The following is a 22,275-nucleotide window of genomic DNA, read 5'->3' as shown; positions in this document are numbered from 1 at the left end:
TGCTTGAAACAATTCTCTTAAACATATGAACTTCTTTCTTAGGCTGTTACCATTGGATCTGAGAGCTAAACAGAATATCAGTATTTGAGGTTTGCACTACAGTAGCATCTGCTCATGAAAGGCCTCAGCCAGGAGGACTACCTACTACAAGGTGCAAAGGAAGAGGACTCTGCCCCAGGCATCACAACTCAGAAAAGATCCTAAGAAAAGTATTGCAGATGATTTAAGACAACAGTCACCAGAACAACAAGGAACCCTTTTATACTTCTCCTCTTGTCCTCCCAGCAATGTAACCACTACCCTCAATTGCCCTTTTAGGTATCTGGCAGCTCCTGTCCTTCACAGTACTGAATCATGTCCTTATATCCTTTACTCTAGGAAACCTAGACTTAGGGTTCTTTCAAAAGCTTGTTTTCCCCAAACTTTGCATGTGGCAGTGGTACAGAGAGACACCCATGCAAATGCTTAGAAGCAGGCTAGGGCCTGAGGTGGCAGAAACCACAGGGCACCATCCAAATTAGGACTGGGGGTGAAAAAAGGTCCCAGAAGTGGTTCCCAGGTAAGGGTCACACAGCAGAGTCTGTTTGCTGCTCGGCTGTCCCTCAGCATTGCAGAGGCAAGCTAGGGGCAGGAATCAGCATTTTGCAACGTGATTGAAGAACCGACTGTCAGTGTCCTGCTGCTGCAAGGGCACGCAGCCTCCTCTCCAGCACTCATTTCCTAATGCTGTTTGTCAGCTCCACTGCAATGACAGCCACCTCCAATTCAGTCTGGCCTTCTTGTTCCCGTGTGCAGAAGCTGCAAGAAGTTATCACAGAGCCAAGAGCAACAATGAAAGCAAGCTGCCTGGGTACATGAATAATTTACTCTGGGGCAACTATCCTCTAGGGATGGAGGGTAATAGTGTAATGCACCTTCTGAGCAATACAGACCTAGCAGCTTGCATGGGTCAGCAGGTTCTCCTCCTGTCAATCTGAGAAAGCCAAGTTGATCAAGATTAATAAACTGCAGGGGAGAAACCTTGTTTGAAAGGTGAGGAGTAGAACAGGCTTCTCCAGCAGTAACTCAGAGTGGAAGCATTTTACCCACTCCACAGGAACCTTCCTCTTGGGCACCCCTTCACTCCCCTGTGTCCCCCTACACACAGCCATGCATAGGGCCGTAAGGGTGTGCCCAGACAATGGATGCACACTCTTCTCTACGAAGAATCAGGATTCCTCCTTGCTAGCTCTGAGCAGAGATCTCTTCAGATGCTCAACAAAGGCATCCTCAAACCATGATGAGGAGTAGTAAATTCCGAGGGCAGCAGCAAGCTCTACAGGCAGTACCTTTTAAATCAGCCCTCCTGTGTCACCTTTGAAAGGCAGCTAGGAACTTGGTTTGATACTCCAGGAGGAGAACAGTGAAGGAACAAGAGGTCCCAAAAGTCTATACTGTGTTACCTGCTACTTATCATTATCTCTGCAGTGAACTTGAGATCAGTGTATCCCTTTAGCTGTGTATTTTCATTGGCTTCCACTCCTTATCTCCTTTAATTATGAAATAGAATTTTAAAAGAAAGGGTAAGTTAAAAATAAACAGCTTCTCCTCACTGCCTGATAATTTCCCTTTCTTGCTGCTACTGAGAAATGCTACGTGGGATCTGAGATAAACCCACTCACAGATCATTTCACTTTATACCTTATAACAGATAGAAAGTGTTACTGAGATTAGGACCTGCCATCCTAGAGACGATTTCATCTGCTCTTTCAGATGCAGCTGCTAGACAGAGGAGAGGTTAAAGAGCAGCAGAAGGTATTAAGAGCATCTAACATGAAGGTTTGAAAGGCATCAGCTTTCTACACAGATGACAGAAAAACACATCCTCCGTGTAACAGAAGATTGTGTGTTAGCATCCTCCACCCTTCTCACACACCGCTTTGACTTTTGCTCAGGAAAACGACTGCAGGAAGAACATCCTTTTGTGTTAAACATACAAGATCCTTATCTGCACCTTTCTGTCAGATACAAAGAACCAGAGGAATTCAATTTTGAGATTACACCATGTCTCTTTCAAGGTCTTGTCCAACCTGGTCTTCCTAGAAGTCTCTGTGGAAGACTAGGAAACATCAATTCCAAGAAGGTAAAGTATGAATAACTTAAAGGAGGCAACTTTTACCTGGACTCTTCCACACAGATGCTAAATAGTCATTCAGTTTTTTAAAATCTCATGAGCAGCTGGAAGAGCACCACTTCTAGTGTCAGGCAAGGGTAGAAGAAAATCAACTGTAGAAGATTTTCAAGGAGCTTGATGTGACACTCCTCAGATTGCAAGGAAAAACATGCAGGGCACCTTTTTTGGGGTTTTTTTAAAAAAAAGCTTTACTGGATCCTTATGGTGTAAAAAAATTAAGTGGAGTCACAACCTAAATCTCTTTTTCTAGGTTACCTTAGGGAGATCAGAGTCTTAAAAATGCAATACAACAGAAGTGAGCAACTCAGACATGGTCAATACAAGAAAGGCAAAGGCTGCTGAATTCCTTTACTGCAGTTACCTGTATTAGCCCTAGAGGCTACATTCATTCATTTAATTCACTGCAACAAACCAGAAGTCAGTGGAGCTGCACCACTGTAATTTAAAGATAATTTGCCATCACATTAACCCTCTGCCCGACCACTCACTCACTGACTGCTTTCCAGAAATTCCAGAGAAACATTAGTGATTCAGGTCCCTGCATACGTGTCCCCAAACCAACCTTCTGGGAGCTGTTCTGAACAGCAAGTGCTTTCTGTGGCGCTCAGATTTCAGGTTGCTCCTGCAGCTACAGCTGCCCCATACTTTGCCTTCCCCAGCAATACGGACACCCTGTGAGCATGGGCATCCCTCTGGGTAACACAGCAGGGGGCTGGCTGCCAATGGATGTGGGGCTCAGCAGCATCCCTGCCATGCCATGCCATGCCATGCCATGCCATGCCATGCCATGCCATGCCATGCCATGCCATGCCTCTGCACCCAGAGGAACAAGAATATTTCACAGTTTTTGGCTCCTTACTGTGGTGAACCACCAGCTTACCACTCCCTTGCAAACTGGATGGACAACCTCTGAAGGCTCAGTGGACTCTTGTGGACACAAGCTCTGAAACCAGTTTCCTCAGAAACAATTGCTCCTGTCCCAAAATTTTCAGCATTCAAAACAGACCATGTTTTGCTGTACCACTCTCTACAGACAGGCTCCTTCTTATGGCACTAGAGCTGCTCCCTCTGGCTGATCCTCAACACAAGCTGACTTGCTGTGCTTTCCCAGGAGAGAACAGACCTTCTGGAAGATCCTGTCCTGGGAAAGCAAAGGGATTTACATGCAGTAGCTTCAGATCCTCATCCTGCCCAGGAGAACACAGCCCCTGTTCACAGCAAAGCCAGAAAGGGAGCTGCACCTGCAATGAAATCTAACAGGCAACACACAGAACTAGGGCGCACCTATTAATGTCTGTCAGACACAGTACACTACACTGCTTAGTAACTTTTTAACCTGCAGAATCTTTCATCATCTACAACTGCAGGCTCTGCCTCACTGCAACAAAAAATTAGAGGGCGTCACCAATTCACATCACCCAGCAAAGGACCTGGTGGTGGGCAGGTCCTGGGAAGCATACACGGGTAACGAGAGAAAAATAAAGGGAAAACAGAAGCAAGAAGAAAGCAAGGTCTCCACACTCACCTTTTAATCAGCGCAGAAAAGGACAGCAATGCAAACGGTCAGCATCACTGGTACTTCGCTAAAGCCCCTCTGTGCCCATAAAACAGTCATTAGCACCCACAACACAGAAGCACTTGGAAAAGAACTGACCGAATGATCACACATGAAGCAAAAGGCAAAAAAGCACCCCAACAAACCCCAGGTTAAAAGCCATTTTTGCTCCCCACGCCAAGTCCATGTGGCTCTCAAAGTTGGGATGCTGGAGGCTCTCCAGGTCAGGCCCAGCATGCCCTCACAGGACAGAGAAGCCGGGTGCTGCTGTCCCAGCTGTCTCATGCTGGAGGACGGAGCAGCCCATCTCTGGGGCATGTAACGCCCTCACCAGAACTTCTGCGTGGACATGGCATGGGGACCATAGGCAGCCGGGGACAGACAAACATGCCTTCTGTCCTCTCCGCAGAGGCGGTGGAGTCCCTGTTGCTGTGTACCACAGAGGGAATTGCAGCAGCCTCACCTCTGAAGCCTAGGCAAAGTCCAAGATACCACAAGCAAACACAGCAGCCTGTGTCCCCAGCTCAGAGCATGCAGGCTGTAGGAAAAGATATTAGGGTTTCACTATTCTAGTAGAAGCCTGATGTGCATTTTACACTGGAGTCCTCAAGCTGGCTTGTTTACTCCATGTTTAGTACAAATCTTCCCCTTTTTCTCTCTCACTAATCTCCACAAGCAACTCACAGTCCCCGAGTGTTTCTCCTAGTGAATTCAACTGAACAGCAACATTTCTCACTGTAATGAAAAGGCTGCTGCCACCTGGACTATGAAGAGGCTATTGCCTCTCCATAATGAAGTGCCAGATAACTGAGATAAATTTTACAGTAGTATTTCCTAATTAATATGCCTTCCCCCTCCCCAAATGGCATCACACTCCTCACAGAGCAACTTAAAAGTTGCTGATGTAGGCTGGAGTCTTTGCTGGGATTAATTCCCAGAAGTGCCAAAGACAAAGTACATAACTAAATAATTACAAGTTAAATAAAAACACACACAGCTGCCGTATTTCCCAACAGACTCAGCGCAGACCCCGGTTGCACTCGTTTCCTTCTCCCTTTCCTCTTTTGCTGTCTACAAGAGCCAAGTTCAGAGAGAAGATCCACTAAGAGTGCCAGTGCTACACGTGTGCTGGAAGCAGCTGCCATTCACACTGGCTTCAAGAAAAACACCCACTCTAGGACAAGCAGCAGCACAGACCTTTTGTCTGACCCAAAACTACCTTACCTTTGCAGCTGTCCTGGAGCTAAATGCAGTGCTGATGCTTCAACACCATCCCTCACCCCTGAGCTGATCAAACCATGAGTATTAACTCTGTGTTCATGAATGTTAAGAGGAAGAGGAGGAGGATGTTGCTATGACAGTCTAACAACTCAGATTCCTGAGATATGCAGTGCAAACAGCACACATCTACAGATCCAGAGGACGCAGAATGAGTCTGGAGCCTGTGGTGGCAAAGACAAAGATCTGGGCTTGAGACGCAACTGTAGTCACGTCACATACATGCAAGATACGCAGAGCACGTTGTCATTGCTGCTCCAGTGCCGCAGATGTCCTGCGCCAAGCTGCTGCTGTACATATTACACACAAGCAGAGGACCGATGGCCCTTTCCTGCTGAGGGTGTGAGGCTGCTCAGACTAAGCCTGTAAGACAGGCCCCACCAGCTCACACAAGTGCCACCCTCAGAGTAGGAAGCAGCAGCCTGTCTGCCCTGGGGGCATGAAAAAATCCTAGAATTTTTACTATTTTTCCAGTAGTAAAAACCTCAGCTAGCCCAAAAAATTAAGTGAAAGCAACCAAGGGCAAATTTCTCCTCTGAGGTCTGAAACAGGACTGCACTGACGCAGAATAAATCAGCAACGCTGGGCATAAGAGTTGTGTCCAGGTCATAGGAGGGAAAAAGGTCTGCAGAGCTGGGTGCAGCTGCCCAGAAGCCCTGCAACAGCACTGAGCCATGAATACACGCTCCAGTACAGACTGTGGGGAAACAAGCTGATGGGAGTTGAGCCTGGAGCTGGACAGATGGTGAAGGCTGAGCAGCACATAGGAAAGGTGAGAGAGCCAGGAGACAGGCAGAAGAAGTGCCTTGTTCTGCTTTACCCTGCTGAGTGCAGGGTCCCCTTGTACACAATTCCCACCAGGTTACTCAGACACTTTGTGTGTCCCAGTCCTCTTCCGCTGGGCTCACTATGCATTAGCCAGGACACACTATGTCTAGGAGCTTGTAAATGAAGTCTTTGCCAATTGATTTGTCCTTCATCCCTGTCAGTCACTCCTGCTGTGTCAACTGCACTGCTCTGTGCCCAGCCAAACCCAAGGACAGACTAACTCTCCGTGTCCCAAACCATTCCTGAGATCTGCTTTTGTATATTTGTACTTGAGCAGTACTGAAATCCAGGCCTTGCCACTTCTCTAGATAAGGCAAAAGGTTTTGACTGTACATTAATAATAATAATAATAATAATAATAATAATAATAATAATAATAATAATAATAATAATAATAATAATAATAATTATTATTATTATTATTATTATTATTATTATTATTATTATTATTATTATTTTACTTAGCAACATCAAGGCAACATCAAGTGCCTCAACTCAGCACGGAGCCACAGTCTGTCAGGCTCAGATGACACACAGTGGCTCAGATGTTTGTTCAATGATCTCACAGAGATCTGTGATCTTTGCAGGAACAAGCCTACAGAGTTGACAGTTTCTATCCATGGAGTGGGAAAGTTCAGTTACAGTCTTTCTCGTCTGCCCATAGGTGTCTCTTCTAAAGAGAAATAATTTATAAGCTTACTCAGAAAATGAGTGCCGTTCTCTGAACTCTGCTAGTAGAAACGGCATCCCATTTTCGGACAAGAGTAATCTGCTTCAGAAGTGTTTTAAAACCACAATCCATTAGAAGCCTAAGGTGTTCAACTCTATTTAATGGTGGGAAAAGACTCATTGATGCAACCAATCTGGAAATCACACAGCTTTCAGAAACATCTCAAAGCCAAAACTGTTCCTCAGCTCCACCCAGAAGCAGCTGTAAATGCACAATGCAGTGCCCATTCCAAGCTCTCATGGGACAGACCTTCGCAAGATTTAAGTTACTTTCAGAAGCAGAAAGGCTGCAAAGTAGGACAAAGGCAAGTAAAAACAGACGTGGTCACAGAGAGCAGCTATATGCACAGCTTGCAGAGGACTTAATTTGTAAAAGTTTCAGACAAATGGAGTATATTAATGTGGTTGATAACCCTTGACATCCCCGTGTAGGCACAGCTGAGGCTAGGAAGTCCTGTGCTGGGAGTATGTAATCTTCTGAGCTCCAGCAATCCGGTAGCTGAAAGGCTGATCACCTCACCAGGAAACCTGTGCCATGAATCATTTTACCACAGAATAATTTCAAGAGTCATGTCCACATGACAACTTCCATACTTGTAAAATGCACTTTGCTCAAACCACTTGGACAAGGAGCAAAAATGCACTTAGCCTCACACTGCTTTTTCTCAAGACTAATCCACTTTTCTTAGTTCCATGGATGATCAGTGGGTTTACACTAAACTGCATGTATCACTTGGCACGAAGAACCTGTCTCTCTCTGCGGGACGCTGGGCTCTTTCCCAAACTGCAGGGACAGACTCTCGCCAGGAAATACAGGAGGCAATTCTGTGTCATTCAGGAGGGGAAAATGGGCTCGGTGGGTTTCTGCCAAGAGAACGAACATCCATGTACTGCACAACACTGGCACTTCCAAAGCCCAGACAGGGAAAAAGAAGTCAAAGATCCTGAAACAAATTATCTTAAAAATTATCAATTAATAAAAAAGCACCCTCCAAAACAGACTTTTATATCTGGAGGGGGAGAGCCACCAGGAACGAAACTGATTGCGGTCCATTAAGCTTGCCTGTTGTTAGAAATGTTGTGAGGAAGGCAGGCAGCAGCCAGGATGATGGCATGAGCATAAAACCCCGAGATAGATAGATTTGCTATTTTGGAGTTACAGCCCATTTTGGAGCTGTGAACCCTTATCTCCAGCTGGTGGCATTTATGAAAACATTTCTCACTGCAAGGTATGTAAGAGCACTTGCAATTCTGCCAAGACTTTAAATGCATTGCAGACAGCTATGGACCGGACCATTAATTTTTTTATTTCCCCGTTGTGCTTACAATTAACTTAAGTGCTGAAATGTGATGGGTTGTTCCAGGAGAAGCTTTTTATCTACAGTTGCAATCTAGGACAGCAGTAAATCAACTGCTGTCACCAAAACATGAGACAAGATGAAGAGAGCATCCTTACACTCACTGTTGCATATTAGCCCTTCAACCTAAGTGGCTAAAGTCAGCAAATGAATGCTGTGATTTGTGTACAACCTTTGGTGCAACCCTCTATTTACAGAAGACCTTGTTTCTCTAAGCACAGAGGAAAAAAAAACAACCAGCAGCAGCTCTCCAGCACCAGTTAACTCACCAAAGTAAGACCAGTGACCTCGGTGCCCAAAACAAGAGCTGCTGCTCCAGCCAAACTGAGAAGAACATACAAAGCTTTTACAGAAACCAAAGACAGCTACAAGAACCTAAAAGAACAGTAGCTGAAGATTTTAAGAAAAGGACAGAAATAAAATCTTTCTAGAGCCAGCAGCCAGAAAGCATCCTGGCAAATGTTGAATCTCAAATATACAACTTTCAGTTCAGATTGCCTCGATGAGGTGACAACAGGACACCTGGTATACGCCAGAGGAAACTCATTCCTAGGAAAGAAATTCACATTTGCCCAGAAGACAGTTGGCTCAGGAATAAGGCTGTCTAGAGAACAGATTAAGACAGGGTATGCAACAAAAACCTTTCCGTTAAATCAAACCTCGACAGAAGCAAGTGGACTGTTCCAGTTCGAAGAAAGCAAAGTCTAATTGTGCCCAAGGGAAAAACAATGGCGAGCCTTGTTCTGGTTATGGTCTAATCAAAGATGTGCAGTCACAGGAGGTTTCTGGAACTATGTCACCTGGTCAGGTTCACAGGAATTGGCAGGGGATCCAAGAGAGCTTGTGCACCTCACATGGCCACCACGGACTTCTATGGCATTTAATCATTGCAGACACTGACTTGGAAAAACACCAAACAAACAACTCACCGGGATTCTGACTTGAAGATCAAGACACATGAAAGCAGAACATAGACACCACAGAAAGCCACAGAGCTCACCATGCATTTGCTTTTTCTTTTTTCTTCTTTTACAGCAACTAGCAGGCGAACAGCCTCTACAGATGCCACTGGTACAACCCTGGGCGTGACATTTGCCGAGAAAAAGTAGATGCTAACCACTTAGCTCATGACTTTTTTTTTAAAAAACAATCAGCAATCTTGTTAAATGTGGTTTGCACATCATGAATAAATTTAATTAAAGGAAGCAGCAAAGCTAAATAGCAATACACTAAAAACCTGGCCACAAACCAAGTGGATACTGTGTATTTAAAGCAAGTCAACAGAATATAGGACATGCCAGAGAAACACCAGTTAGGACTGGGGGAAGATATGCATTGGGAGGGGGAGGGCTTAGAAAGATCAGTTCCATAGCTCCTACTTACATTTAAGTCAAGCTATTAATTGCACCACGGAAGTGATTAAAGGCAATAAAATTCAGTGGCTGGAGAAACAAGAAAAGGCCAAGAAAGAGAAAAACCAGAGCTCACCTACCTGACTGACCACATGTAGAAAATGAATGCAAGTCCATTCTAAGATGGGGAAAACCAGAACACTTTCAAATACAAGCAATTCTGGATAGCAATAAATCAGACAAGCAAATAACTGTTTGATTATCCGTACTATTTTTTACTACAGTATCTTTTCTGAAATAAGGGCACTGGAATCAATATACAAGATTTAAAACATCGTTGTCACTGTGTAAGTCTGTGACAACCCCAGTACACCTGCTTTATTTTTGTTGTCTCCCTAATAATTTCTAATTCTATATCTGTCTTTCTGTCCACCATTGAGCCTTCAGTCAACATCTGCAGGTTTATCACAGTGACCCCAAGAGTCCTTCCCTGCATGGCAATATCTAGAAGACTTTACTGCAGCTTAAAGCCTTTAAGAGACTTATGAATTCAATCTGCAAAAATACATTCTAAAGGTACAGCCCAAAAGAAATAGATCTATAGTTAATTGGTTAGCTACAAATAGCTGTAGCTACAAATAGCTAGAAAAAGGTGTAGTAGCTGTATGCTAAGGCAGCTGGCTAACAAAGAAAGGTGGGCAGAGCTTGGAAGTTTGTGTGACTCAATCCATTTAAAAGTTTTAGCTGTTAAGGCTTTCGCAAATCTGGAGTTGGAACAGACAGCTCTCAGCTGCTGGATGATCCTTATAAACAGAAAATCCTGTAGTGAAAAGGGAACTTCAGTTGCAAAGTGTCTGCTCTAAGGCTGCAGTTCCAAAAGTGGTTTAAGTCCATCTATGTGCTGGCCACCTAAAATGCAATACAGGAGTAGCTCCTCTTTCAAATGCACTTATTTCAGATATAAGGCATCCTAATATGCAACTCAGAAGTATCTTCATTCTGGTCACAAGCCCTGAGGCTACTGATGACCAGGCACAGTGTGGACATCCGGAGGAACTGCGAAGGTAAGAAGGAGCAGAGATGACTGTCCCCTGGACACTGAGAATGCAGCTGTGCAAGTTAAGTTTATAACAATTATGACAGTGACTAAATTCCTACTAAGGCAATGGGATCAAATCTGTCCCAACTGACTCCTCACAAACTCCAGATGCACTTTTGGATCCTACTCTATTGCACAGCTGGAGGAAAAGACAAAGTCTGTGATGAAGGTAAAAATAAGAGAACCAAATAATTTCTGATACGACATACCAAAGGAGTGAAGCTTGTTAACATTTTAATTTGTTAAATTATCCCCTTTTGTGCTGTTGGAAGGTGTCATTCTTTTTGAACTCCATCTGGGCAATGACCAGAGCTGAAACAGAATGAGACCATTTATGCTTGGAAGCATTCACGGCCAGCACAGAAACATCTTTTGCTGTGAAACCAGAGCTGCTTAAAGTTGACTGCTAAGTTAATTCAAAATGAACATTTAAATGGCTAGTGGGACAGCTAGAAATACAGAGGCTACTATCCAAGATAATCACTAGCAAGGGCCTAATGAGGTGCTAAACTTTGTGAGCTGAGACACTTGACAGAAAGGGAGATGTGTAGGACAGCTGGGCAGCAGACAGTCAGCGAGGTGAATTTGAGAGGGAGCAGACTTGGGCATGGACCACACACAGAAAAACAGGTCAGAGGCTTCTGAGAAACCAAATGGTCTGACATTTATTGCTGCTTTTCTCAGGGAGAGAAGTCTGCGTGCATTCTCTGAAATAAACACAGAGGTACCAAAATTTGCTGACGCTCTGTTATTTCTAGTCATTTCTCCTTATACCTAACAGAAGCAATCAGGGCCCAAGATAATAGCCATGTCTCTCAAGAAGGATTCCTGCCACAGTAAAGTGGCACCTTACAATCCAAAGATGTCTGGAGGACAAAAAGGGCTTGTGTGCCCAAGAACTGTTTATCCCTGCAACACTTGTTCCACTTCTATCTTTAAAGCATCAGACCTACCATCTCTTCAGCACCAGCTTTCTCACAATTCAGACACTCCCAGCAACAACCTCAAAACACCACCGAGGACAGGTCCCTTCAGAATGCATGGCTGTGAAGAGACTGAAAAGAGGCATCTTACCTCTAGGAGAGTGACAGTGTTATCTCCACAGAAGTTCAGATGCTGGATGGGCAGGAAGGACATGACACAAAGTGGAGGTTTTTTGCTAATAGGCCAATAAGATTATTGTGTTGGCTGTACGCCCGCCATCGACATTCAAGGAAAAGGTGACTTGTGCTGGCACTGGCCCCATTTTCTCCAAAGGTGAGAACAAAAGTTACGCTTATTTTCCAAAGCACCTTTAGCTGTTGAATCCTCAAGCTGAGCTAATCAGTACGCAGAGCCGCAAGCTGGAGAACAACTTGTCCGCAAAGCCTGCCCTCTGAATGAAAAAAAGGACGCACTCTTTGATGTCACAGCTCCAAACTGAACCTGCCGGCTACAGAGATGGGATATATTTGTACATACTGCACTACTGAAGACTCAGGCAAACATGATGCCACTATCTTGGAGATATGGAGTTGATCACCAAGGCTTCCACTTTCTCTCTAAATGGCTCTTTTTGCCATATTGCCAGATAAGTACCTGCAAGATCTGTAACGGAAATGTCATCTCCACGGTAATTTCTGCAGTGCTTGGAGGACACCATTGTTCTTCAGCCTAAAAATCCCTGTGTGAGGATTTAGTGCTCCCAAGTGCCTCTTGGACCTCAAACGTTTTCAAAGGTATTAGCTCTGATGAGTTTTTGAAGAAGGCTCAGGGAAGTCACTCAGTATTTCTCATAAGGAAAAGGTAGCTCTGACCTGGTAGAATAAAAATTGCTGAGAAGGAGGAGGAGGAAGAAAGTCCACACAGCCCACATTCTCTGCAAGCAAGGAAATGAGATTTGATTTACTCTGTGATTCTGAGGTGTGTTCAATTTCAGCTTGAATTTCTATTGCATAACTTGAGCTTGGCTGAGCAATGTCCCCATTACAGACTGTCCAAAGCAATATAAGATGATCCACACAACTATCTCTGATCAGGTTCAAAGCCTTGGTGAGGTGTTTTTTTTAAGCATATTTTTGCATGTGCAACTCACAAGCCTGTGCTTTCCACTGAGTTAGAGGAAGACTATATAAAAAAGCAATTAGATACAGTGGATACACAGCTCCCTTATTGTTGCCAATTAATTAATGTATTTATTTAGCTCACTGGTTAAATTTCCTCTTACTACACAGCAGAGAACAACTCTGGGTCTGTGTTTTCCGCAATTCAAAGGGATTAGATGACAACCAGAAGTTACTCACTAAAAGGACTTAAGGGTTTCAGTTCAAGGATTAATAACTCAGCTGCTTTTTCTCCAGATTTTAAACCCACTAATTTGTACTGCACCAGCTGGTAATTTTATTTGCACAACTATTTTTGTTTTAATGGGAATCCTAAACTCTGCTCTTTCCAAAATGCTGCTGCATTGACCTCTTGGTATTATTCTCACATCTGAATTCTTGACTACATTCAAAGAGGATTTCATACTTGCTTAGCAAATTTCTTAAGAAATTGCATCTTATATTATACTAATACACAGAAGTTCAAGTTTTACTTGACTCTTCCTAGCTAATCAGGCATTTTCAGTTGAGCAGTCCCCTCAGAAATCAACCACCACTAGAAAGCAGCATTGGTGGAAGCTCTGGACCACGTCTCTCTGCATCTCCAACTCGGTCTCACATTTTAGAGCTCTACAAAATCTGGAGTTTGCATGCATTTGACCACATAGTAACACACCTTCGAGATGGGATAAACCACAGGGGTCCATTTTCACCCTGGGTTAACACAGAATTTGTTACCACACTTATCCTGCTGAGAAACCAAGGGACAGAAGTTCAAGGGGGCCACATCTCTGATCTTACAGTTCTGAGGACCATTCACAAGGAGGAGTTTCAGTGAAACAGTGCTGTAATTTAAGCCAAATGCTTCCACCACCCTGGGCTGTATGAATAAAACTGAAAAGCAAGCCTGCAAGTTGAAAAATTCAGATACTTCATACTTTTCGGGTTTGTTGTAAATCTACAATAGTCTGAACTGGCCTGATGCAGGAAGGACTAAATTCTTTCCATATGCCTTTTTAAGGACTGACTTGTGACTGTGCCTAGAGCTTTTGTTTGATGCATTTTTATAAATGGTAATAAGTAGAGCTGTTCAGTCGGTTTACTGCTTCTAGACAACAACCGCCAGCTACAATCAGCTCGGAGAGAACAGGAGGGCAGGGCTGGCAGCAGCCACGGGACACATCACAGCAGCAAGCGATGGTTGTGCATTAGGAAAGCTGCCATCGTTCTTCCTTCTCATCTCATCTAAAACATGTCAAGGGCACTAATTAACAGGGTATCCATGGCACACAAAGGCTACAAAGAAAGATGTCCCTAGTGCTCTGTTAAGGCCCAATCCCAAGGTGACTACTGAGGCTTCAGGAGCCCGCTGAACTCTCCCAGTGACGAGTCTCCAAAACAGTCTGATATTCAGAAAGAATTCAAAGATCACAAGAGCTGCAGAACTGAGAAAAGCAGAAAGGAAATAGAATGACCTACTTTATATTCTGCTATCACATGTTGAAAGAGACAGGATGGTAAAATGCCAGAAGAGGCACATGTAAAGGAATCCTCTCAAATGTGTGTGCTGTCAGCAGTGTGATGGCACACAATCCCCCACAGAAGAAACAACAGCAGGGAAAAACTCAACTCAAATACTGTACCAGAACAGCAATTCAATACCTAGAGAGAAGAGAACACACAGTAGGAGCTACACAGTGTGAGAGAAGGTTGCAATCGAAACGCCACTCGCCATTACACTAGCGGGCATTAAAACCTCTGCCAGGAAGTGGCACGTCGCAGCAGAATGATCCTATCGCCTTTTCCAAGAGCAAGTGACAGAGGAGAGGTGTGATCTTAAATATTTTGTAGATATTTCTGCAGCATCTGTTCTTGACTTAGTATCAAGAGGCAGGGCAGAAGAATCTGCAGCCACCTGTGAGCACCTGGGTACCACTATGTAAGATTAGTGGAGACAGGGTTAATACTCCAGAGTCTGGATTCACCTTTTAAACTACAGTCCTTTTGGGAGCTGGAAAATCAGGCACTTTTTTTGTGAGAGTTACAGGCAGGTGATTTTTCTTATCTTTTTTTTTTTTTTTTTTTAAAGGGGAATGTTATAAAAATAAAATCCTTCTCCTCCCCACATTTGGCTTCTGAAACTTGTGCATCTTTCATTTTTTTTAAACAAAAATCAGGATCAAACCAAACAGCTTTTTTTTAAAAAAAACCATCTTAACCTGACCTTTTCTAAACTCATCACACAAAAAGCTGTCCTTGACATGCCTAAGTTGACGTCACAATGAGTTATGATCTCATGTACAAAAAGTATGACAGCTCCAAGCTGGGTCCACCAACAGAACAGTTGCTTCCATCTGCAAACTGTGCTTCACTCAAGTGAGGGGTTTCCAGGTGAGGATGAGGGACCAGGCTGTGTCTCAAGATAACAGCGCAGCTGACACAAGACCACAGGTTTCTGGTTCAACTAAACAACTGACTTCCCGATGAGCGACTGGGGCAGGAGCAGTCAGCGGTCCCAGTACCACAACCCACTTCTTTATGCTGAGTTGTTTACTATGACATTGACTGCCTTGCCCTAGCATCACTAAGTCCTAGTTCTGAAACATTAACATATTAAATAATGACAGATACACTTTAGGACTCAAGGAGTCCTGGAATATTATCCCTTTGGGCACTACTGAGGGTGGAAAGCTCAGCAAGAACTGGATGATGTGGGAAACTGTCATCAGCTGGAGAAATTAAGTTCAGTTCATATTAATATTCTCCCCTGCAAAAAGTGTGTCATGCTCAGGTGTCTGCGAAGAAGGCTGAGATGAGGCATTACCGTAGCTTTCTTTTTATTCTCCTGAGAAGGGGAGTTTAGCCCAGCAACAGACCTAAGTTTCCTTTCTATGCCTACAAAGCAACTTGTAGGTGGCACTGTAATTAAATAGGTCCACCACTTAAAATAGAAACACACATCTTTATAGCTGAGGTGAGAACTAGGAGTCTGTAGTGAGATGCTTCCATCAGGTTGTAGGTTTTCAGGAACAGTAACAACAGGGTAGAAAACTCCCAGCAAAGCAGCCTGGATGCAAAACCAAAACAGCCTAAGTTCCAGCGTGACTACCTCAGCTTCCTCTCAAATCCACGCTTCTCTTTCCATCAGCTGCAAGATTGCTCCTGTCCTAGCGTTTCAAGATGTTCAACAAAAAGAGCACTTCTTGCAAACAAAACACAGCCTTAAACAGTCTGTACTGTAGCTCACAGCTACCTCTTTTAAGAAATGAAAGGGACAAAAACACCCTTGCAAATGCTGTCTCGTGAATCTCCATCTAGATCCATGTTGTGTGTTACATAAAATCCCTACTTCACTGACAGACCTTAGGGTGACAGTAACAACCAACATTTCATGCAACTTGGACAGATGCCCAACTCCAGCAAACCACCAGTATGACACAGCTAAGCAAAGGCTGGTATCTAGGTTTGGGGAGGAGCATATTTATTTCTAGTGCAGAAGAGGGCTGTAAAGGGAGACTCAGTTACCAGTCAGCTGAGCTTTAACACTCGGAAGGAAAACTGCTGACAGAATGAGAGAAACCTGAGGGTAGGCTCTGTGAGATCTCCATATTCACATATGGACTGATTAGTCCTGGGTCTGGAACATTAGTTTTCACAGTAACACACAGAGGAGGCTGCAAAGGACAATGCAACACCTATGTGAAAAGGCTGGTGCCTAACTTGCAAGAAAAGCAATAGTTTGATTCACAGATGTTGCTGAAGAAATATAACCAGAGGGGAGTTGATAGCAGTGCCCAGAGAAAAAAATTCTCACAGTATCACCATGATACTATTATTTCAGGCTTTCCCCTGTGTTAAACATCCTCATGGGGCTCCAGGGCAGCTCACTTTGGTCTGCAAAAGATTGTACAGACCTTCCCAAAGTCAAAGTACCCCAAGAACAGCTAGCTAGCCACATCATGCCCACTCACTACCTACTCTCAGACACTGAATCTCACTGCTAGAAAGATGCGGTGGTGTTCTGTGTCGTCACATTTCACTGCAAGCAGCTGTCATTATCTCAGAGATGCAGTCGGTCATTAGCGGGACTGGAGCTCATTCATGGCATTGCAAGTGGGAGGACAAGCACTCAAAGACTTCTCCACCTCTATGGCTCCTATACAAGGCCCTAAGACAGCATTTTCTGACAAGTCAGGAAGTCCAAGAGTAAGATTTCAAAGCCTTCTGTGTCTGTGTTTACATCCAACTCAAAACGAAACGCAGTCTCCTGAATTACAACTGCTGAGGAAAATACAATTGAGAAACCAAGACGGGTTTTGTGCACAAATAAGGCTTAAGCACAGTATTTCATTAGCTGGGTTCTGCACAAAGTAAGATTTAGTGGCAAAGTTTCTAACTAGGAAGATAAGGCATATGGCAGGGGATACTGGAAACCTTATTGGATGTCAGTCTGCGAGAAACTACCCCTTTCTCCAAATGCTAAGGATACATCAGCAGGTTTTCCATACTTATTTTCTTACTGCCAGAGGTCATCCTAACTAACTTGTGTTTTCATGGAAGAGAAAAGCTTCCTAGTTTAAACTAACATTGATGCAACTATGACACACCAGTTAACATTGATGCAAGCAATGATTGCTGGGTCACATCAGCTTATTTCAGAAATTCTATAATAGGTACTTTCAGACAGTGGTCCAGGCCAATTCATCAGCTTCTTGTCTGGGAGGCCGGAATATACTTTCCCTGATAGCAAGTCTTGCTGTGAAACAGTTATTGATGCAGAACATAAATCCATGGTTTGGAAAAAGTGAAAGAGGAACTCCTATGAACAGGTGCTCAGGTGAAAGCGAACACAAGGCTATGAATTAACATCCTTCCACAGGCCCACACTCATGCCAGCTATGAGGCAGATGCTGCTGCTGAAACAGCATGTGCTGCCAGCAATACTTAGCTCCCCAGGAGCTTATTTGTGCCTTAACCAAGCCATGGGGGAATCCAAGCGTCCTCTGACTAAGGCAGCGGAATTGATTTATAGCCCCTGGCACTTGGCTGATGCAGAACCACCTTCCCCAGTTCCATCTCTCTGGACATCCATTTCCCCACTTGCTTGTCTTTGAATGACACATCTTAGCTCCCCGAGCAATCCCGCTGCCTGCCTCAGGTCTCTCATGAAGATAAGAAGAGTGACACACATCAAAGGTGCCACCTTCTCCTTTATTAAAAGGTATGCCTTTGAGCTCCCTACTATGGATAAGAAATTTGAACTTATTGTCTTAACGTCCAAATGCAAAGAGTTAGAGATCCAAAAAACCAAATCTTCCAGCTGAGTGGAGCTCTGTTCAGGTGTGGCACCTTTTGGCTCAGCAGCATTTACTCTCCTGCTCTGTGAGGGATGGAGACTGCGAAGCTCAATTTGTTTCCCACTTCGAAATCAGAGCGATGACCCAATTTGTCACTTTTGGGAAACAGCTGCAGCTCCAGCTAGAGGATCCAGAGGAAGAAGGCAGAAAAACATCATCTGTTGCAGCAGGATACTACCACAGAGAAGGAAGAGTAGCAGTCTCTGAAGGCAGTTTTATCCTAAAGAATCCCCGGAACGAGTATGGCTGGCAGTCACTGCAAAGCCTGTCCCTGTTTGCAGGAGGAGAATTTGACTCCATGAACTCAGAGACACATCACCGTCTGTAACTGGCACAGCAGGCTACAGCCTGTCTGCTTTTAGGATTCAGAAGCAGAGGGATGACTGACTGTAAGGAAGCTTAGGGTGGAGCTCAGGACTAGAGTAACAAAGTACAGTGCAACAAATCCAGCTTTATAGAGAGCAACGAAAGAAGTTTGCACGGTATCTATATGCATTATGCACCTGGCAACAGCCAGCGTCTATTATTCCTGTTTCACAAGGGATTAAAAACCTTCTCAATCTGAAGTCTTACATAATGCAAATTGAATTGTGCATTCTCACAAGCCAGCCGTTGACAGCTCCTCCTTTAATCGTAGATGTGCAAAGTTGTAATTTAATCTTTATAAATGCAGACTGTTTTGATCATTCTGTTGCAATCCTCTGTGGAGCTTTCCCTGCCCTACACAGGCGCTTAGCAGTGACGGCAATCCGTAACATCGCTTTGCCTTCCCCAGTAGATCACACGCTTCAAACGCTGCCTGGCTCCCCAAGGGCTCCACACCAGCTGCCCTCTCACTCAGGAGGACACAGGGCTCAAGGTTTGCTCAAGGCAGCACAGCAAAAGCTAGGAATGAGTTCAGACTCCAGCCTGCAGCCCTGTCCTCTAGCTACCCACAGCCCCCTTTCCAGGTTAAGTACCACAGATACCACAAATCTACCACGTATCTGGGATGTGTTTTGTGGAACACCTTCACCAAGGGTGCAGAACAAGCACTGGAACTAGAGCAACATCAGCATGTCTCCACAGCATGGGCTGGGAGCTTAGCACAAAGTTAAATCTATGGCTCTTGACCAGCACACTCCCAGTTGCGCTTCAAGCTGGGTTCATAACTCTCATCCCCTAGCTTTGCCTCTGTAACCTCAGCACAGAAACTTGTCTAGCTCCAGGAGACTTCACCCTGTTGCAGCAAGTAGCAGCTCCAGAAGGTAGCTCTTCCAAAAGAAGTCCCCAGCATTCAGTGGTCACCTACACTACAGCAGTTTTCAGGCTCTTACCAGTCCCTGTGCTACCAGCAACAGCCAGGCAAGGATATGAAAACAGCCATGAGAACCGAAGGCAAGCCTTACTTTGAAGTTTAATAGACTTATTTTGGTACCAGTTTGTACTGTGAGGCAGTTCCTCATTTGCCCAAGGGGACAGGCTCACAGAAGGGGTAGGAAGCAGAACATGCCTTCAGCATTTGCCATCCACAAAGGGTGGAAAGACTCCCCTGCTCCGGGAGCAGCCAGGGTGATCCAGGGTCACGCTGCCTCCGAGTGCAGCTAAATGCCACTAGCAGTAAAGGGCAGGATGCCGCGGCACTTGTGTCGAGCCTGAAAGAAGGGAATTGAAAGGTTTCTTGCATTTCTTTTTGGGGTTTCTGGGACTGAATTAGAAACAGGGTTACATCTCTCCAGCAGTAGGTGTTTTTAAAACCCTTCTTTTGTCCCTCTAACGTCCTACCTCAGGTTGTCCCTCCTTCTCCAATGACGCACAGTTTATTGTATTACGCTTGTTAATAAAAGGCACTACACAGCACAAACTCACTGCTCCAAAGCTCACCTCCAGCTTCAAACCTCCTTGCAGCAAAGCTGATCAGTCCTTGAAGTCTCTTCAGACCCATTCAGCCTGGCACACTGCGTAAAGCAGTCTGAGGCACTAGGAAACTGCAGGGATATTTCTCTGGTAAACAAACAAACAAAACCCCCAAGATACCTAAACCAGAGAACCCCCCACTAGCTAGGCAAAATGGCAACTTGCCAACTCCAGAAGACTTTTTATATAGACCATTTTAAACCTAGAATTCCAATTTCACCCGGTGCAGCTTAGCTCTTTCTATTTAAACAATAAAATCTGTTTCAAGCCACTAATCGTGAGTAGGTGTCTGTAATGAGACCATGAAACCCAACATCCCTGCCTTACATGCAAAGATGTGATGACTTTAAATTAGGGCTTTGCCTTGGTGACCCCATAGCTGGAGATTCACATTCCTACTACTGCGTGCACCACGGCACTAGCAAGCTTGATGCTTTCTACGCCAAAGCTCACTGCATTTCAGAAGTGAAGTAGCATTATGCCAAAACCATTTAAAAATATTTCTGGAGCCCTCACAACATGTTATATTAATGTAAGAGATTAGGAGGATTTATTGTAGTAGTACCTAGCACTGATGGTACTCAACATTTTAAAAATACCAAATAGACACATGCTAACAGGCTTTTAACTCTTTACACCACTGTCAGCAGTGCTAAAAAAGAACAAAGCATTTCATATCTGCAAGTGGGTTTGCTGCTAGTTACAGGAACCAGAGCAAGTTGAACAAAACATTACACCAATGGATCAGAGTTAGAATACTTCAGGGCACTTAAAACCAACCGCATCCTTTTGTGCAAGTCACTGGTGGAGTCTCCTTGAGCTGTACTTCAGGTCAGTCCCTCAAAGCCCCACCTGATAATAAAAGGCCATGTGGATTGGGGGTGTGTGGGGAGTATTCTGCATTTGTAGTATAACCTCAAGGAAAGGGAAAATAGCTTTTTGAGATTGCTCAACTGAGCTGGATTGCAGCTACCTCAGTTATAAAGGTATTACAGTATGGAACAACCCAAATATTATACTCATTTGTCACAATTTCAAAAGCAATACAGTTTTCCTGCTTTTCCATCACAATCTGTTCTGGCTCCCAGAACTTTTCATCTGCAGTTAGCAGATTAATGCACACAGTACAGGTGTTCACAACAGTCTTTCACAATGAAGTCTATGGCACCTCCAAACCAGAGGTACTCAGTGTCCCTGCTGTGTTTGGAAAGAAAGGGGCTCCTATTAGAAAACAGCACGTAGATATTCCTGACTAGGAAGGATCATCAGTCCCACGTGTCTGTCATCTCAATTTTAAGATCCTTAGAGCAGAAATCCTAGAGAGAACAAGTGCCAAAGAGAAAATGAGACCTTAGTGAGCAATTTTACTACCTAATTCTCCAGCAAATTGGCACAAGACTTGCTTGGCATGCGAGGTACCACAAGACATTCCTGCTCCAAGAAGATTTCACCAAAAGAAGTACTGGGTTCCTCTCACTGTAGCCTCTCTAGAATAATTGTGCTACATCACAACATACAGCTCTTCTTTCTCATCCAGAAAAGGCAGATGTGAGATCCCATCCAGATCACTCATACCCTGCACTGTCAGTCTTTCTGTTTGTCTGCATCTGCCCTTCTGGAGCAACTCTTGTGTTGCTGTTTTCTCACTGCCTTGACCCTGTTTTCTGCAACTGCTTCTGCTGGAAAACATGTTGGGAGCTCCTCAGATCAGATATGACAAAGTCTGCTGCCTCCAGTGTGTTAAGTACACGGCAGTCCGGTCATCTGGAGAGCACAGATAAGCCTATGAATTCATTTCACAGAAGGCTATTTTACCCTTTGACTTGAGAAGGGACCCAAATATCTTTGAAGACATGGGAATAATCACTTGCATGGAAGAGCTAAAACTACCTTGGCAGTAAATGGCAAACCCTATTTTTAACTGTGCAGCATCTTTCAATTCCTTAAAGGAGAGGCGGGCAAGAGCCAAACATGTTGAGAGGGAAAATACCACAGAAACACAGATTAACACTGAAGTCAGGTTTAACAAATTAGCAAGTGAAGGAAGATGCCAATAACTAGCTAAGACACCTCCCATTTCATGGTGAGGAACTACAGCAAGGTCAGAAAGATTATGAGTTTGCTTTGGCACATAGACTCTGCAGAATGGCACTGGCAAGGATCACACGGTGTTGACAGACTGAGGTGGCTCATTGTCAACTCCCTGGCATTCGCGCACTCCAGGGAATCTCCCACCCTTTGCTCAAGAGAATATGGAAAGAAAAGTGTCTCTTCCCAGTATTTTGGATGTGAACACTGGATAAACCCCACAACAGTCAGCAAAGTAGTATCACAAAGCCTTCCAAATATACCTGCCTAGACCACAGATCTGTATGTTCAAACTATGGTTCCTGGAGACCTTTAGGGCTAAAGATGTACAGTAGTGTTAACAGTCTATCCTTAAAACAATCCCCTGTCCATCATTTTACAGAGCCTACAAATCCCCTCAGCATGTAATAATGTCAACATTAATGCTTATAAACAAAAAAGGAGAAAGCCCTGAGATGACAGACTGAGAATGGTAATAAAC

General features: G+C 44.2%; 1 protein-coding gene across 4 annotated transcripts in view; it reads right to left on the bottom strand.

Annotated features, from left to right (window-relative positions):
• ARMH3 (armadillo like helical domain containing 3) overlaps positions 1 to 22,275 on the bottom strand; it is a 128,818-nt gene that overhangs the window by 9,102 nt on the left and 97,441 nt on the right. The gene's annotated exons all lie outside the window — the stretch shown is intronic.

Source organism: Nesoenas mayeri, assembly GCF_963082525.1.
Source record: "Nesoenas mayeri genome assembly, chromosome: 7".
NCBI lineage: Eukaryota > Metazoa > Chordata > Aves > Columbiformes > Columbidae > Nesoenas > Nesoenas mayeri.
Note: the sequence above shows the minus strand (reverse complement) of the source record. Positions and strands in the feature narration are given on the sequence as shown.